The following is a 15,000-nucleotide window of genomic DNA, read 5'->3' as shown; positions in this document are numbered from 1 at the left end:
GTCACGATTCCTCTTTCTTTGCCCTCTATCTCGTGTCAAGAATGACCATCTGTCTTCCAGTTCTCTCACAGGTTCGCCTCAGGCCGATAAGAAGTCTCTTTCTGCCCAAATCTCACCGAAGCACCCATAATATTTACTGTTCTCTTATCTCGTTCTTGTTCTCTTGACCCAACCTTGAACTAACAAGCAAAAAATGCCAAGCCAAGCCTTCTCATAATAAGCAGGCGGATGCTTTGAGAGACAAACCTCTTTCATACAACAGTGTTTGTTTGCTTCTGTGTGTTCAAAGAGAAAGACAACTGACATCAACAATGTTTTACAGTACCCGTTTGTCCAGTTCAAACAAGTGCAAGCTAGGCATTTCTGTCTCAACCACAGAGAAGAAGAGGTACGATCTTTTAAAGCTTGCAAACAAATCAGGCTGAGGAGTACAGAGTGATTCTCCAAAGTAAAAGAAACATGGTTTGATGTCCCCGGTTCACTTTCTGCACGCCTTCTTTTCACAAGAGTAAATTGCCTTTTTTTCATTATGAGGTGGAAAATCTGACTGAAACGTTGAGGTTATTCAAGGCAAGGCAACTTTTCTTGAAAGCAGACCCCTCGCAGAGTTTGGAAAATACGTGCAACCTTTTGATATTTCTATACCTCGGAGTATTAAAAGTTGCATGAGTAGAAGACGCCATGCTGGTAGTGACAGGCAACGGTCTGAATGTTGATTTGATCATTTGGCTGGAAGGGGACACAGGAGGGGTCTTTGAAACTCAACATGTAAACTATCTCCATCAAAACTCAATGTGTAACCTGTGTTCTTGTTCAAGGTGCATTCATTTATGATAAATCATTTTGCATTTTGTTTACGCTGAACCAACACTGGAAATAGTTGCTTGTCATTCAGGTGTCAGATTTAGTTCCTTCTGTAACCAAGTTAAGGTCAGTAGTTGAAATCGAAAGTTATAAAACAAACTCTTATCAAAGTTATGTTGTAAAATAATAATTTATGACCAGTCAAACAGATAAAAGCTCAAAGTCTCTATAAGTATCACACCTGCTCAAGAAGGCACTATAAGTTCATGCAACATTTAAAAATCACAGTCTCACACACACACACACACACACACACACACACACACACACACACACACACACACACACACACACACACACTATTACAGTACCTTAAAGTGTCTCAGACAGCAGGTTAAGTGTTTTAAGTGACGACAGCAACAAGTGAACTCTCAATGCCTCTGGGTCCAAGTGAGTATAAACCAGGATGAGAGAGGGAGAGGGAGGAGAGAGAAAGAGAGAGTGAGAGTGAGAGAGAGAGAGAGAGGGGTGAACAGATTTATGGGCGAGTGACAGAACCAGAGGGACGAAAAGAGCCAACGACACAAAATGCCGACACTGACGGATGATAATAATAATAAAAACAAATCAAGTGTTCCCACAAGATGAAAGATAAGGAGGACAAAAGAGGAGAATATTAGGAAGAGGAGGTTGGAACAAATGGTGACAAATATTTACACACTCACACACATACACACACACTTATGCTGACCATTCCAACAGAGCAGACGTCTGGCCCAGAGTGGATTATGGGTAATTAACTGCTTATTACTGATTCCCGACCGTTGAGCAAGGACTCTGACAGGACAGAACACATATCGCCATGTGATACACAAGAAAGTGTGTACGTGTGTGTGAGAGTGTGTGTGTGTTCATGCTCCTAGAGAGTAAACCAGGGAAGAAAAAACACACACACACACACACACACACACACACACACACACACACAATGTCTAGAGATGCCAACCAACACATCCTTAAACCAATCCTTAGCCCTTAATCCTGCCTTCAGAGAGAGAGAGAGAGTGTGTGTGTGTGTGTGTGTGTGTGTGTGTGTGTGTGTGTGTGTGTGTGTGTGTGTGTGTGTGTGTGTGTGTGTGTGTGTGTGTGTGTATGTGTGTGTGTGTGTGTGTGTGTGTGTGTGTGTGTGTGTGTGTGTGTGTGTGTGTGTGTGTGTGCCTATCCAGTCTAATCTAGATATAACATTTGATTTGAACATTGGATTCTTTCCTTTTTCAATATAATAGTAAGCAATATTTTTACACTTTCTACCTTTTTTTACCCGTTTCAGTGAAAAAATAATCGTTTTTCTGGCGATTCGACTTTAAATCAGTCCTTCATCCATGAGTCAACACTTAACAGCTCGCGTAAAACACATTGTCCCCACTTCTCCCTCTTTATCTGCTGATCCTGAGTGAAGGCAGCCGAGTACTGTCACCTCTTCAGCTTCTGTTAATACCTGTAGGCATGTGTGTGTGTGTGTGTGTGTGTGTGTGTGTGTGTGTGTGTGTGTGTGTGTGTGTGTGTGTGTGTGTGTGTGTGTGTGTGTGTGTGTGTGTGTGTGTGTGTGTGTGTGTGTGTGTGTGTGTGTGTGTGTGTGTGTGTGCGTGTGTGTGTCTGTCCTGGCATTACTATACTTGTGGGGACCTAAATCTGTTTACACAGTCAAGTGTGGGGACTTGCCTCCCTTATGGGGACAAAATGGAGGTCCCCATAAGGGGAATCATTAATTTTAGGGTGAAGACTTGGTTAGGTTTAAGGTTAGGGTTAGACATGTGTTGGTTATGGTTAAGTTTAGGATAAGTCTCCAGGAAATGCATGTATGTCAATGTAATGTCCCCTGAAGTGATGTATACATGGTATGTGTGTGTGTGTGTGTGTGTGTGTGTGTGTGTGTGTGTGTGTGTGTGTGTGTGTGTGTGTGTGTGTGTGTGTGTGTGTGTGTGTGTGTGTGTGTGTGTGTGTGTGTGTGTGTGTGTGTGTGTGTGTGTGTGTGTGTGTGTGTGTGTGTGTGTGTGTGTGTGTGTGTGTGTGTGTAAGGCTTTGGCGGGCTGAGGAGGACCACATGCGGCGAGGAAAATGTTACCAATTATTCAAAATCTCCTTATCTTTTTCTTCTATTCCCTCCATTTCTCATATTCTACCTTCTTCTTTGTTCTCCTCGATCCGACTCTCACTCTTCCCTCCATCCTTCTTTCATCTGCCATCCTCTCCTCTTCATCCCCACTTTCCCTCCGAAAAGAGAAGTGTTTATTCATCGATCCATCATGTGTGTAAGGCTGGGGTATAAGCGTCCATATTTCCAGAGACAGAAAAGCTGTGGCCTTTTGGGAATAAACAAACCAGACACAACTTTCTGGAACAAAACTAAAACTTCAGCTTGTTTTCTGTTCACAGCGCTCCCCTGTCTGCCGGGAGCAATAAGACCCTGAAGGCATCACTGCTGCAACACAGTGATACGCTTTGTTTGCTTCACACTGAATTACTGCAGGTTCAGATCCAGAGGAGAGAAGGAGATAGAGAACATGTTTACTTTGCATTACTACAATTATTATTAATACAGGGATTCAGTCAGCGTGTGGACACTGAGAGGAAACAAGAGGTATCAAGCACTTCAGTAATGCATATTTATTCAATTGTATTACATTGTATCTGGTATTTAATATTGTTCTCTTTATGTTTATATAAATATCTCTACTGTTTCATATTTTTTATATACATTTGAAGTTATTATTAAATGGAGCACGTGGCCGTTTCTCAATCTCGAGGATATTGGCTTCCAAGCCAATATTTCAAGGATGCTACGTCATCAAGTGGCGCAGCAGGAACGTTCCAATGTCCAGCATACTTTGAATTCCACCGAGGCCGCGTCCTTGGTTTGGGGGTAATTTCGAGGCTGCACATGGGTAGACTTCGCGTCCTTAAAATCCCCACAATGCTTTGCACACGGACCGATTTCAAAAACCCTTGCGGAGAATGGCTGAACCGACGCAGCACACATTTAAATGTAAGTATGTAGTGGCGTAGAACATGTGTTGGTAAATATGTTACTTTGTTACATTTGTTATCACCAAAAATGTGTTCCGTGAAAGTAAAGCAAGTTCATAATTAGTATTTATTTTCGGTACACTTTATGTTGAAACCGTTAGAGAGAGTGGCACACTTGTTAGCCTTTTCCATTCTTCTTCGTTTTCCGAAGCCGTGGCTTGGAAGCATACTTGCTTCGTTTCTGAAGGAAGTGACTTGGAAGTACGCAACTACCAAGCCAGCATCCTCGAGATTGGCCACTGTCACAAAACCCAAATTCCCCCAGGATAAAAAAAAAAAGTATTCTGAATCTGATGATTTTGACAAAGTTAGAAATAATTTAGTACTGTGTAGGGTGTGTGTGTGTGTGTGTGTGTGTGTGTGTGTGTGTGTGTGTGTGTGTGTGTGTGTGTGTGTGTGTGTGTGTGTGTGTGTGTGTGTGTGTGTGTGTGTGTGTGTGTGTGTGTGTGTGTGTGTGTGTGTGTGTGTGTGTGTGTGTTCATGCTCCTATAAACAAGGGAAGAAAACAAACACACACACACACACACACACACACACAATGTCTAGAGATGGCAACCAACACTTCTTTAAACCAATCCTTAGCCCTTAATCCTGCCTTCAGAGAGAGAGGGTGTGCGCGTGTGCGTGTGCGTGTGTGTGTGTGTGTGTGTGTGTGTGTTTGTGTGTGTGTGTGTGTGTGCGTGTGTGCGTGTGTGTGTTCCTATCCAGTCTAATCTAAATATAACATTTGATTTGAACATTGGATTATTTTCCTTTTTCAATATAATAGTATTTTACACTTTCTACCTTTCTACCCGTTTTAGTGACAAAATAATCGTTTTTCTAAAATCGCCTAAAGGAAATACAACTTTTGCATAGGAGGTGATTCTTTATTACCTGAAACGGTCTATAATCGGGTTTATATCAATATGCACAGGGTGATAAGAAGTCAAGCAGTCAGAAGATAAGGAGTAAATATCTGCTTAAGAAAAGCTTTGGCAGGGATGTGAAGTATTTGTGGTTTAATACAAATTTGAAAAAACAACCCTAACGTGTGTGTTTATCTGTATCTGATCCATCACTCTGCTTGTTCACTCCTTAGAGCTGCTACCTCTTGCTGGTGCCTGTAGATAACATCAGCGGCGACAGTGTGTTTATTTCCTGCAGATTGAGGTCAGTCGGAGCAAAAACCTATCACACAGACTGTTATGTAATATGAGATGCAGCTTTGCTTCGGCTGTTCAGAGTAAAGCGAGACGGGCCAGATTGTCGTCAATATGCTCAAAGACTGAAGGCCAGACGCTCCATTCAGGCTTCAATCTGCATTTATAAAACCAACGCTGACTGCAGCTGGTAGCATCACATGCTCTTTCTGGCTAGCATTTGATTTTTCTCATTCAATTTCGCTGTGTTTTGGTTCCACAGGTTATATTAACAGCCTGCAAACATGTTGCCTTCTCTTGGCTCTCAGCCTTCGGTGCTCATGAAAAGGAATCTCTGTTTGTCAGACGCTGAAGAGAAAGCAACGAGGTAAAGTGAAAATGTAATGACACCGTCGACAAGTCTTCCAAACGGCAAAATATGCACATAATTCACACAGCCAGCCTGTCGGTTTAACATGAGCAAATGTGAAAGGTTTTTTCTTGTGAAAGCAGCTTCGGGGGGTAAGTAAATAAAATGCCAAAATACACAAGCGTCATTTCAGTAAATAAGTAGGTCAGAAAAAATGTAAACATTACGTTCGGGTGGTTTTTTTCCCCGTACTCGAGCAATGCTGTTTTATATACTGTAGTACACATGTGTCAAACTCAAGGCCCGGGGGCCAAATCAGGCCCGTGGTGGATTTAATTTCGGCCCGCAGGATAATTTCTAATTACTATTAGATCTGGTCCGCCGGTATATTGCACGCACACCTTCCTCAGCTCAGAGCCTGAGCCCAAACATTGATGAACTTGCGCCCGAGATTCAATTCAAGTTTATTTATATCGCCGAAAATCACAAATCCTATTTGTCTCAGAAGGCTTCACAAGTCAACAAACACAATTGGCAACGTAAAACAATGTAAAAATAACAAACGTATATTATAAGATCAATGAGAAAATACCAAATTAAAAAGAAACATAACACAATGACACAAATACAGTTAGAGTACAATAAATACAATTCCATAAAACGAAGTGTCCGTGTGGATGTATAAAATGGCGTTTAAAACCAGTCTTAACTGTACGCTGTACTAAAAAGGAAATCTTTAACCTGCTCTTAAATGTGTGGACACTGTCTGCCTCCCTAATCGTCACTGGAAGCTGATTCCAGAGGAACGGGGCTTGGTAGCCGAAAGCTCTAGCACCTGACCTTCTTTTGTGGACTCTGGGAACCACCAACAGACTGCACTCTGGGACCTTAATGCCCTAGAGGGGCAATAGGAGATTAAAAGATCCTGTAGGTAGGATGGTCCCTGACCATTTAGCGCTTTGTATGTGAGGAAAAAGTATTTTAATATCAATCCTGGAAGAGATGAGATGCCAAGTATCTGAACTAGCATCACAGAGCAGCAGACTGAGTTTACATGGAGGTTTCCTTCTGCACTTTCTCTCTCATGACAACAGGGCATGTTTGGTTCGTTCTTTGAGGGAAATCGTTTTGTTGAAGCTGTTGTTGGCCTGTGGAAAAATGTAATAAATAAGAAATGACTCTGGAAAAGCTGCAGATAGAGCCATAAGAAATGAATGCAACTGATTATTTAATGTTTAATGTTGTTTATAGGCAATCATTTAAGCTTTGTTAGCTCCAGGTTTAATATGTGCAATAAGTTCATTTCAATAAGTTTTGCAATAAACATTGAAACCAGTCCGGCCCTCGACTAGTACCCATTTTTTTATTTTGGCCCTGCACTGTGTGTTTGAGTTTGACCCCCCTGCTTTAGACCATATTAGATATACTTTATTGATCCCAGTTATATAAAATCTGTTTTGTTTGCATTTTGTGCAAAAGCCTCAGGATGCATGAGCACAAGCTGACCCATTACTTACGATGGTTTATCACAATTCAAATGAGCATTCGGCAGAAAGAAAACACTAAGAATAGTAGACGTGTGCCAGAAACAAGCAAGAAATAGGAAGAATGTTCCTTACAGATGTAAACATTGTCATAAACCAAGCAGCTTTCACAATATTCACAATGCCTCAGACATTACTTTTAAGAAAACTCCTCAGGGTTCCTTTAAAATGACTCTTTTATGTGTAAAGTTTCGCCTTAATTCAGCCTGAATTATTTCTTATTACAGCTTTGAATCTTTCTGATCAAGCGGAGCTAGAAATAAAGTTTGAGCAAAGCTTTGAAGATCAGCCCAAACTTTACTATTTAAAGTCCTCGGGCATGCAGGGCTACTGTATACATGTTCAAATATGTGTATAAAGCCTCCAGGAAGAGATGTGTGAAATCTGATATCGCCTCAGGGGTCTGAAAACTTCAAGTTCAAAACAAAAATGGAGGGTTTTGAGTTAGAAATAAGTGTTTTTAAGAGACTTCTGTAGCATAACACCTTGATCTCTGACAGACGTGCAGTGCATTGTGGGTAATGTAGGCACAGACATTCTGCATTCATTTAAAACAAAATGAGGGTGTTAGGAAGTAGTGATCTTCTGTAGCACAACACACCTTGATCTCTAACAGAAGTGCAGTGCATTGTGGGTAATGTAGGCACAGACATTCTGCATTCATTTAAAACAAAATGAAGGTGTTAGGAAGTAGTGATCTTCTGTGGCACAACACACCTTGATCTCTAACGGAAGTGCAGTGCATTGTGGGTAATGTAGGCACAGACAATGATACAAAAAGAAATAAAAACGATTGTTCTTCTGCATTCATGTTGTATTAAATCAGCCTCTTGATAATGGGAACAAGAGCCCAACGTCCTCGCCTTACAGGGTTTTAAGATCCCTTCTGATACGAGTAAACAGAAGCAAACACTCCTCCTCTCGCTCCACATTGTTCTGCTGAGGGAGGATTACGCCTGCCCAGTGTTTTGGTATTTAGTTCTGCTCCATAATGCTCTTTAATTTCATTCGCCTCCTGCAGCCTTCCCCCCGTAGTCCCTTAATCAAATAGTAATCAGTGTTGTTCTTCCGTGGTTAAACATTTAGCTCCCCTCAAAGCCAGAGAACAACACAAATTCATCTGGAGAGACGCAGACATGCGTTTCAGGGAAAGCTATGAGGCCAAGTCTGTGGTTTATTTATCCGAGGGGGTTTTGTTACAGAGTGAAAAAAGGGGAATTTGTATGAAATGAATTATGAAAATGGAACAATGTAAGTGTTTGGTTTGCAAAATGAAAACACGTTTCTTCAGAAATGCTGAAAGACAAACTCCAGAAATCATTCAGGATCGGAACTAAATGACATTTCTTATGGGTTCCTAAAGCCAAGGCATTCAAAATATAATTGTTGTGGCCACTTGTATGTTTTTGTTTCATTGCTCAATGGGGTATTTAGGTGACCTCAGTTTTGCCCGTGTCACAAACACATGCTGTTTTTGGAATAAATAAATGGTATTTAATAGAAAGAATGTTGTGGTCGTAATTGGAGAGCGCACGCGTCTAACTAAGTGTCAAGCAGTGGCGGACTGGCTATCGGGACGTTCGGGACGAATCCCGATGGGACTGAAGTGGGCCGATCTGACGATGTGGGCTGGTCGGATAAGTCACTAGCACCCCCCCCCCCCCGTTGACAATTTACTAGCCGTACCGAAGTGGGCCGGTCGAGAGCCCCGGGCTGATTTTTAGTCCCAGTCTGCCCCTGGTGTCAATCCATGGTGATATTGAGTGGCAATAGTCACCACAATAATCATTTCAGAGATAAAGCCATTTTAAACCTTGCAACAACAGGCTTTTCCTAAAATATCTGGGGCTCATTCTGCAGGGAAACTTGAGTTGAAACATGAATGCAAAAAAGTACAAAATTATAGCAATTCTTTTAAAAGGGGTTATTTTCCAAAATCCCATAAAAGGAGCTCTAGCAGTGTTTAATTCAGTGTTTTGGATCTTTGGAGTAAAGCTTTGATGATGTTTCAGAATCACATGAATATTTATGTGTCTGTTGCCTGAAATCTCAAAAGCAAATTGGAGCATTAGCTCGACATCACTGTGCGATCTTCCCTCTGCGTTACAAGAGAAACGACCAAAACTGAAGTTGGGCTTTCAACAGCAGCTGCAGCAACACGTGATGTCATCAGTGTGAGATTCCCCGCGCTGCAGCTGGATGATGACATCACCACAGGGACAGATTAGAGGCGTGGGAAAGGACAGTTGGCTTCATTTCCTAAAAGCAATCTGCTGTGAAGAGTAATCTGACAGAGCTGCGAGAGGAGAGGGAAGCCAAATCTGCATCCATATATTTATTTTGTTTTATAAATTAAAGGTGTGCTTATTTCTGCATTTTACAACTCTGTCATTTGCACTATTTGATCACCCTTTTCATGTTTTATGTATGCTGTACGTAGCAGCCTTGCATTTTCCGATTGTCATTTCCAATATCAATAATGCTGTAGCATTTCCCTCCGAATAATGGTCGTAGGCTTTACTGATGAACCAGAATGTATTCAAACTCCAGACCCAACGTAAGAGGTTGAGCCTCTTCGGGGGGTGCTAGCATTTAAATATACAGTCCGTTCTTCTCTTTCTCCGCCGTTACATAGAAGATATTACTTTCTCCGTCACGTTGTTTTCAAAAGCTACAACCACTTCCTGTCAGCATTGTTAACTCGCCTTCAAAATAAAAGCATACAAATGAAACAGGAAGTTCACCTAAATGACATTATAAGATATATATAAAACTGCAACGAAAGCAACAAAAACAATGCAACATCCCCTTCAGTCTCGAATAACACAAATTGGGTTATCTACAAATGCATATAACAATAAAGCCATCGAATCTTTGAATTTACAGCACAAGAAACAAATAGAAGGTGATTTGAAGAAGACCAAAAGAAAACATAATGACAACAACTGTATGCACGAACCCTTATTATTAAGCATTCAACGGACAACAATTCCACAACTAGCATCAGATTCAAATGTTACTAAATCTGCATAATTGACACTGACAGTCTACGTGAAACTATCTTTTTCTAACTGACCTCCTATAGCTAAAACTATCGAGAACAGCTGACACAAAACAAAGAAACACTAATAACCAGAAGTTATCTGAACTGTCTGAAACTGAAAACTAACATTGCCTTGGGTTTTTTCAGCTGAGGCTTTTATCCAAAGACACGTACAAATAGTTCAATAATGTCGACTACATGCCAACAGAGAAATGTGGGAATGAGTAACCCAGGGTCATTTAAACTGCTATGACAACAACTGACCCTCTGATCGGTAGAAAAACATGTTTCCCCTCAGCTACAACAAACACAAGATGTACTGCATATATAATCTTCTCCAAACAAGACTCCATGTCAAATGACTGCAAGACATCGTGCAGAGAGTTCACTCTGATCTGCTCTCGCACATTCCTCCAGACCGGAGAAAATCAGCTAATCCCTAGGGAGCAGATAACGTAACACTGCTGGACACGCTGCGGTCAAACAGAAACCCTCCACTGTACTGTACCCTACAGCTGAAGGCAATGAAGACTTAACAATATGACATATGCATGGAGGAAAAGATTCTGTGCAAATACTTAAAAAACTGCACTTTTTCCACTTGGTCTCATTTTGGAATAAATCCTTGTGACCACGTTGAAAACGAAAGAATGAAACTGCTGCAGGGAAAGCTGGAGGATAATTAGTGATTGTCAAACTCATGAAGGAGTGTTAAGGGAACAGTATAAATGTCAGAGAGTCATTTTCTACCTCGATGAAGGTTTCCATTGGAGGAAAAATGAGTTTACATAGGGGGGAAGCTTAATCCCCAGCTGTGAAATTGGCCCCTTATCTCGGTGGGAGGTACTGAGACACACACTGATGGGACACAAATCTACAAGTGAAATAACAAAATACCTTCAAGAAGTGAAACGTTAAAGAATGGGACGCCTAAGAGACCCGGCAGGGTGAATTACAGCGAGTGTAATTATGAACTCAACATTTGACTTTTATCCCAAATAACCCACCATGTAAAATCACTGCTAGCCGCAGAGCTGTGGGATATACAACAATACATAAAAAGCTACATTTGAAGTGTCATACAAGGGGGGGAAATCCACTACTTACTTTAGTGTTTATGGTACTGAAAGAGAATGTAAGTGGAGTATAGTCAAGGCATCTAAAATGTCAAGTGACCTGTTTGAAGAAAGGCTAATGTGTCTCTAATCTTTCAAGTAGCAAGTAGCATTTTAAAAAGACAAACAGTGCCAAGAATAGCCGTTTAAGCTAGCAAAAGTCACATTAAATATGCTGCATTTCCCCTTAAAAGACAGTGTGTTCTATCCAAATATGGAAAAAGTTAAACAAAATAAATAACTTGGTATGCACAATGAGTTTGGTTACCTTGGAAAATGTTAGCTAAAAAGTTGCTAAGCTAACTAGCAAGTGGTTGCTTCTAGGGTTGCCAGAAACTGACCATGATCAAAATCGATTATTTGGCAGCCCTGGCGAATAATAATCGATTATTCGAGCGACCGACCCCCCCACCCCCCGTGGGAGAGAAAAAAAAAACTCAGACTTCAGAAAAGGATTTCCGTTGTTTGTTTCATTTAACTTCCTTTGGACTTGTAAGTTCGAAGTAGTTCCACGAGGAGGAACTCTTTTTACCTGCCGTTTTTTTCATCTTTAGTCGCACGTGTGAGGGTGAGGGGGGGCGGGGTCGGTGTGTAGCGCTGCAGCAGCAGTCTGCTCTGCACACAGGCTTCCTCCAAGTTAACAGTAAAACTAACTGGTGGTGTGACCAATGGCCATTTACAATTATTAATACTATTACTATTATTAGCATTAGTCTATATTTTGGTTGAAATTAAGCCAGAAAAAAAAAAAAAAACATAAATAATAATAAAAATATATATAAATAAAATCGATTTTTAAAAATAATATTCGATTATGTAGACTGTAACGAATATTCGAATAATCGAATAATCACTGGCATCCCTAGTTGCTTCTGCACAATATATTTCCCGCCAAAAAGTTTGTAGAGACTTTGCTCATGTTTTGCAGATGAACTGAAGCTAGTTCATATAAAGACTCCATGTAAAGCAGCAGACACATATTTAAACCCTTAAACCTTTGCTAATCTTTGAAACCTCATGCTAGCTCTTGATAACAATACATTTCCTTAAAACAATCCCTTAGCTTTCGCTTGTTTTAACTCCTTGTAACACTGAACATTGTCTGTATAGCGACAACTTCCTGTCAAACACACATAAGCAAAACCTATTTTCCGCACTATGCCTATCACAATAGTACAGACATTTGCAATTATTCTGTATCCTTGTTTCTTTCTCACCAGCCTCTACAATAGCACAACTCGTACAAAAGCCATTTGATGCGGTGTGTCGGGATATATACGTCAGTAACTTGTTGATTTGTCTCTGGAGTATCTCCAAGGCACATTTATTCTTCTCCGTGAATAAAGCGATTCTGATCAGACGCTTTTGTTCCTGCAGAGACATTGTTCAACTTTGTCAGGGAGAGCACAGAGACAAAAGAGTTTTCCTGAACTCTCAAACAGCGAGCAGAAGCAGAGAGATCTGATCGCTCTCTCCCCAGGGATTCCTGCTTTTGTATGAAACACACACACACACACACACACACACACACACACACACACACACACACACACACACACACACACACAGACAGCGCTGTACAACCATGCAAATATGATACATTATAAGAAATACATTTTGCCGCAGTGTAAGAAATGTCTGACAAAGCTGTGTGTTTGAGTTTGTGTTATATTTGGGGTGTTTTTGTGTCATAGTAGGTGTAGGTGACATCATTCTGTAATTGTTTACATGCTTTTCTTTTTCTGTAAGGAGATCGCTGCTCGTTACAAGCAACTTTTAAAATCTCACAAACATTCAAGACTATGTTGCAGATATTCACACCTCATGTGCTAAATTGAAATCAAAATTTTACCAAAAAGAAGACACGGAGAAACAGAACCTGAAATATTTTTAGACCCTAGCCTTTTGCAAATCTAATTCTAGCCTCATTCTTCCAAACTAATTTCTGGCCTAAACTGTGCTAGATTGTAGAAGCCAAAATACTTACTTCAATTACTATGATTTTTGGTTTTGGATGGCACATGTTCACATCATATCGGTTCAGAAGTATGCCAGGCTTTTAAGACACAAATGGTGAGCTAGACCAGTGGTTCTCAAACTTTTTTCAATCGTGTACCCCCTTTGAAAAAAACATTCAGCCAAGTACCCCCTGATCAGGTCAAAAACAATTTGTTAGGGACAAAAAGCCTATATAAAGAGGTACAGCACAGCCCTGCACCATGAGTGTCTGATTTATTAAAACAACAACCTGAGAAACACTTTAATGCTACATTTCAAATGTTTACAATCCATCACTAAATTCATGGCAAACCAATTTAACATCATGCAATAACACTAAGACGACATTAGTTGCATTTAACTGATCTTTTTAATAAGTTGTATTTACAATGTGAGAAATATGGGCTTGAGCTTCACTGAGGACCTTTGTCATTCTGACAGGGAGGCACCTGCAGTTATTACACTTCGCGTTTTGAAATATGTGAAACTCTGTTGATATAAAACCCACACTGCTCAAACTTCGTTACTTTTCCTAAAATTGGTATATTTATTTATTTATTTATTTTGGGGCTATGGGAATGAAGAGAAAAAAAGATATGAGCATTTTATGAGCATGGGATTTTGACCCCTCATATAAACATATGCAAAATGCTGCGCTATACTTTGCAGCCACACGCTGTTGCCAAGCAACGCTTATTGTTTAGGTCCTTTGATAAGCAGGCAGTCATATCATTAACTGGAACTAGCTAGATCTGATTTGGACATAAACGCGAGTGAAATCTAACCGGACGCGAGAGAGGGATCAGAGATCAGATCAGCTGCTGCTGACGGAGAACACGTAGCAGCTGTGACGGACCGTTGAGCCGAGCAAAATACACTAAGAGTTAGACCTAACACACTTAGCTAGTTTATGTACTCTGGAATAGCTAAACTAGTTATAAATATATTTATTCTTTACTGTCGGGTTACTTATTATTACAGGTTCAGCGAGCTGCACGAGACTGACGGGCTGTCAGGAGAGGGAGAGGAAAAGAGAGCAGCCCGTTTATTTTTCCCATTTTATTACCCAGAGTTACTGTAAACCTTTGAATAAAGTAGTTAATCTACTATTAGTAGTTTGTGTAAATGATTTAATTATGTTTGTTTTTTTCATTAACATAAAATAAATCTCACGTACCCCCTGCAATACTCCAACGTACCCCTAGGGGTCCGCGTAACCCCATTTGAGAACCTGACTATAATTACTATAGTAATTCTTAGTTTTATTTGTCTAATTAAATATACTGAATCCTTCAGCACAGAACGCTTCAAAGTGAAGAGCCTAATTTATCTCTAATATCGGGAGCTTTGTCGCTACATGAACCTCATCATAACCCAATACAAACACAACCAAAACGTTTCTAAATCAAGTCCTGAACCCAACTTTAAGTATGATCAGATTACTCCTCGGACAAAAGCATGTCACAAATCTGAGTCCTAGTTCAATTCAAACCCAACAGGATCCCAGCAGTACCCAAGCGCAATTCAAACCCCACAGATACACAACAATCTAACCGCACTTCCCAAATCTCAGTCTGCATGCAAGACAACTTCCCAGATCAAACCCAATGTGGTTATTAAACTATTAAACTTAAGTTTGGTCAACAAAGTGTATCTACAGTTACAGTCAACATTGGTTTACAGTCACCAGAACTTCTAGGAAACCACAGTCCTCTCTCTCAAACCAGATGGATAATTTTAAGTGCTTCTCCTACAGAAGGATAACTTTGAACCAACATTGATTGACAACCTTAAGACCATCTTGGTTACTCATCCAGGCGTTACAAGTCCTGCAACTACAGGCTATATTTGAAGGTAAAGTCTCACACGACTTTACAGTTTACAGGCAACACAATCATTTTGCTCATAGATTCCTCCC

The 15,000-nt window shown here is 40.5% G+C and overlaps 1 protein-coding gene across 5 annotated transcripts in view; it reads right to left on the bottom strand.

The window, feature by feature from the left end:
- Window positions 1–15,000, bottom strand: part of nhsl2 (NHS-like 2) — a 172,359-nt gene that overhangs the window by 115,935 nt on the left and 41,424 nt on the right. Inside the window, exon 1 of one of the 5 annotated variants that reach the window (XM_079672188.1) lies at window positions 1–1,163. This exon is cut by the window's left edge and continues 7,402 nt beyond it. The exons of the other annotated variants lie outside the window; for them this stretch is intronic. The gene's annotated coding sequence lies outside the window, so the exon portion shown is untranslated. Of the gene's footprint in view, window positions 1,164–15,000 lie in introns of those variants that run through there. 5 annotated transcript variants of the gene reach the window in all.

This window comes from Notothenia rossii, assembly GCF_949606895.1.
Source record: "Notothenia rossii genome assembly, chromosome: 3".
NCBI lineage: Eukaryota > Metazoa > Chordata > Actinopteri > Perciformes > Nototheniidae > Notothenia > Notothenia rossii.
The sequence above is the reverse complement of the archived record's forward strand: the minus strand, read 5'-3'. Positions and strand labels throughout refer to the sequence as shown.